This window comes from Carica papaya, chromosome 2 (assembly GCF_054855325.1).
Source record: "Carica papaya isolate Zhongbai chromosome 2, ASM5485532v1, whole genome shotgun sequence".
Classification (NCBI taxonomy): Eukaryota; Viridiplantae; Streptophyta; class Magnoliopsida; order Brassicales; family Caricaceae; genus Carica; species Carica papaya.
The window spans coordinates 29,928,670-29,933,529 of record NC_142310.1 but is presented as its reverse complement, the minus strand read 5'-3'; positions in this window follow the sequence as shown (position 1 = coordinate 29,933,529).

The window sequence follows — 4,860 nt, the reverse complement described above, 5'->3', positions numbered from 1 at the left end:
GGGGACCCAAATCACTAGTGGGATTAGAAAGGAAGGGAAAAAAAAAGGTGCAAGAAATTCCTAGACCAAGTAAAATTATTTTAATATCATTTTTGCCCTAACCAGAAATAGGTCAACAACAATTCCTTTATATACATATATATATATATATATATGTATTTATACTGGAAAATTCTTCCCTTTTTTCTTTTAAAATTTTTTCCTTCAATCTTTCGAGGTTATATACAAACAAGCAAACACCACTTATCCACCATATTATATATATTTTTTAAAAAAAAAATAATAATAATTTCACAAAAAGTTAAAGCGTGCAATTGCACGATACAAACTTGTCTCGTCCAATCTAATATTTTCAAAAAAAAAAAGTAGATGACTCCTGCAAAGCTTTGACACGTGTTAGTAGAGAATTTTTTAAATCAAATTAATTACAAAATATTCAATAGTTAATATTTAATGAATGTTCATTATATTATTTCATTATAAATCCGTGTATTTTATTGTATTAAAAAAAAATTATAATTAGTGCATAAATGCTTAGTTAATTAATGAATTTAAGAATTTAACCTCGAAAAATATTACACATCACCAAACAAATGGTTATAATTATCATTAAGTTTGAATACAAATTTTTAAAAAAAAAAAAATTATTAGGAGTAATTATTTTACGAAATAAAAGTAAATTATATAATCTTATGTATAAAAAAGGAAAAGAAAAAAATAAAAAAATAATTAAAAAAAAAAAAGGGTGGTAGCTAGATAGGACAATACATGGCAGATGGCTGCCACGGCCACTACGTTAATGGGGCTCTTATCTTATTAATTAGTGAGGTCTTAAGCACTTGGGTGTGTCTAATAATTAAATTCATAATTCACCTAACTTTCCCAAGTGATTCATTTTTTTTTTTTTTATTTTTAATTTATATACACACACACATATATATCATGAATATTTAACGGATGCTATGCATGCATTTTCATTCCCAGTCTGCATCACCTCTTCTGAAAAGAATAATGAATAAACAAATAATAAAATACAAGGTATGAATAAAAAGTTGCAGTCACCAGTCAAATAACAGGTGTGCATTTTATTTTACTAATAATATTACAAATTGATGCTTATATGGAAGGTTTGGATTAAGTCATTTTATTCTTTTAACTTGGCCGGTTCCCTTCTAATTTTTAACTCAAGATTTCCATATATAAGATATTTACCTAACTCTATCAATTTAATAAAATTAATTAATTAATTACATTTCTCTTTTTTGCTAATACTTATAGTATATCCTTGGGATATTATGTTCACTATATATATCTTTTTTTTTTATTTCTATATACGAAAAATTATAAAATTATCATATAATAATCCAAAAATTGAAATAGAAATATATATATATATATAGAGAGGGCTTGGATATTTATTATTGCCAAAGCACACAAGATGTCTAATGTTGACGAAACGTGTGACATCCATTGGTTGTGATTAAGAATATAATCAAAGATTAAATTTTTTTTTTATATTATAAATATATGTTGAGAATTAATAATATGTATTTTCCATACCAAGTGTCACATATTATACAATAGCTTATTAATGTTTTTTCTAAATCGACATGCCTTAATCTAACAGCATTCATATTTCACGTTGGAAATTTAGTTTCAGTTTTTATTTAGCAATCGACATGTCTCTATATATGATATTATAATTAAAAATATACATTTTTAGTCTTAGCAACAAAATACAAATTAACGAACTTAGACTTTTAATTTTAGTTGTTAATTGAAAATTTCTTACGAGTAGATTATCTACCTTAAAATATATCCATTAGATACAAATTTAAACAATAAATTACTCATTTTTATTAGTTTAAAATTTTCAAAACATTGGTAAGCTACAATTTATTATCTTATGACATTAAAATTTGAGATTGAATTATTAAGAACCCTCCCATTCTTCATTTTTAATTTATTTTCATAGTTATAGTTTGCATACATTCGAAAGAGCATATTAAAACATAAATATCAGTGTGTAAGAAGTTTTCAATCTCACATTTTATATGTAAAGAAAACTACTTTCTTTTCAGAATTCTGATAACTCAGAATTATTTGTTTACACCTTTTAACTAATTAAAGCTTAGGCTGTAAAGATAGTTGCGTAAAGGGTCAACACAAATGGACCTAAATTTTATATTAATTATTTAGTTAAATTAGGGTACAATTGTTTAAAGCCTTGACTTTTGGAAGAAAGCAAAACCATTTTGTTTTGTATACATATATATATATATTATATTATATTATATTATGTGTCCACTAATGTTACTTATATGGCGTGGTGCCACTAGAGTTTTTACAAAAAGGAAGGTTACTTTTGTGTGGGCACATTTTTTCTCTTCTGTTAAAATTATTGATGATTTCTTTGCAAACAATGGATCTGAGTATGTCTTGCCTTGTTTTATTTTCACTGTAATCTATATTCACAGGAGAGCATAATAGGGCAGATTATTGACGCATTTATATAGAGAATAAATTCAGAATTTTCCAAAATATACTGACTAGTTTAAATTTTTAAAATTAAAATATTCGAGAATTTTAAGAGGGATTGTAACAGCCCGAACTCCCACCCATAGTTTTGACGGAACGCACACTATATATATCATGATAAAATAATTTATAGGAATATTTCGCGTAACAAATTTTAAAATAATAAAAAGTACATTATTTACACATTTAACTTAAAATATTCAATATTTATGAGATATATCTAAACTTTAAAATAAATATTAACTAAAAGTAAAATAATTAACATTAAGTACTGTTCGATTTAAAATAAAAATTAAAAGATCTCCTAACAAGTCTTTCACTGTTCAGAAGCAGGGTTTTGAATATCCTAATTTGGAAGAAAAAACTAATAAATAGGGTGAGTTTAATGTGCTTAGTAAATATGTAAATACCAACAAATAATAAGATAATCAGCCCAAGTTGGTAGAAAATATAAAATTATTGACAGAGATGGTTCAAAATATTTTTCTCTTTAATTCAGAAAACACGTGGTATTTACACCCAAATTCATTAACCAAACCCTATAAATCAAATTATTCAATAAATATTCAAAATTCATTATTTCAGTATCACAACACAAGGTATAAATAGTTCAACAAATAGTATAATTCAATATTTAGTATCACAATTTAGGCCGTAAACAGCTCAGTAGATACTAATTCAATGTTTCATTATCATAAACATTACACATGACTTGTTATTCATTCCTATCGGTTTACATCCTATTAAAATAGTTTTATCGCACGATGTCATTTCTGCCGGTATCAACGAGAGCAGTAAGGATTCCCTCTAACTCGTGAATATGTAACAATTCAGTTCATAGTTCATAATTTACAGTACACAGTATATAGTTCACAGTTTCTATCACTTTGTCACGTCTGACTAAAGCCATATCCACGGGTAGAATTTACCAAAGTCATATGCCAAAAGACTACACACACACTCACCCATCGGCAATACCGGTTAAATAGGTTTTTTAAATATTTTAATATCTATTTATTTATTTTAACTCACTAATAAATTTTTAATTTTTATTATTTAATATATTTTATACTTATAACACGCATACTGTAACCATTCATCACTCTAACTCTTTTTTATATCTTTAATATACTTCTAATTACATAGCAACCAATATATATATATGAATTCAATTACCAAAACATAACAAAATAATCCATTAGCAATTTCAGTAGTAAATATAAATAAGAACACAATAATCAGCAGTAAAATTCTGTCGGAATCATGCGTCTAATTACCAATTATTAAACGTCACAATTTTAATATATTAGAAATATTAAACTACATTTGTAAGCGTTTACACACTTACCTAATTTTTGTCTAAATATCATTCGTGAAATTATTTCTAATGTACAAGATCAACCTATGACAGTGATATCTATATCGGGTTGGTAATGACTTGATTATCCCCTAATTTCAAACACTCGTGTCTAGACTATTCTTAATTCTAAATTAGATAAATAATTTATTAAAATTAAATACGATTAATTAACTCTAAATCTAAAATGTTAAACCATCATAGTTTTTTTTTAACACCTACTCGAACTGGCCTCCTAGGACCCACTGTGCATAACCACTAGAATTTTGTGCGCCTCCACATGCATCGCCACTGGACTGCCACATGCCGTCGCCGCCGATCGTCGTTATTAACCATCGTAGATTGGCCAAAATTCACTGCAGAGCGCTTCGCCCCCAGAGATCCGACATAAATTTAATGGAATCACGCCGTAGTGAGCCGTAGAATAGCAAAACGTGCTTCAGGCTGTCGTCAAATCACCATATTCTCTTGCGCACTGCCACACGTAACACTGGCTTCTCCTCCTCCTTTTCCTTCTTCTTCCTTTCCTCTCTCGGTTGCTGATTAGTGGTAGCCGCAACACTTTTTTTCCTACCTTCCTCTCTCTCTCTCTCTCTCTTTTTCTCTCTCTATTCCTGCACCAATCTCTTTCCCTCTCTTCGTGTTTTATAGGGAGGAGTGAGAAAAGTCCTGTATGACCCCTCTTTCTCGGCATGCAGGTCTCCCCTTCATCCTTTTCGGACAGAGGCAGAGGCATACACGCCTCTTCATTTTTCCCGAACAGAGGCAAACATGCCTCTGGGTTTTTTTCTTCTTTATTTACCCAAAATGGCGCCATTTTAGAATTTTCGAAAACGAAGTTGTTTTTGTATGTTGAAATCTCTCCCCATTAAAAAAATTTGATCATCCAAATTTATTTTATTAATATAGAATATCCTTACATAAAGTTAATTTAAATTACAAAATATTAAATAGATAGAGATACT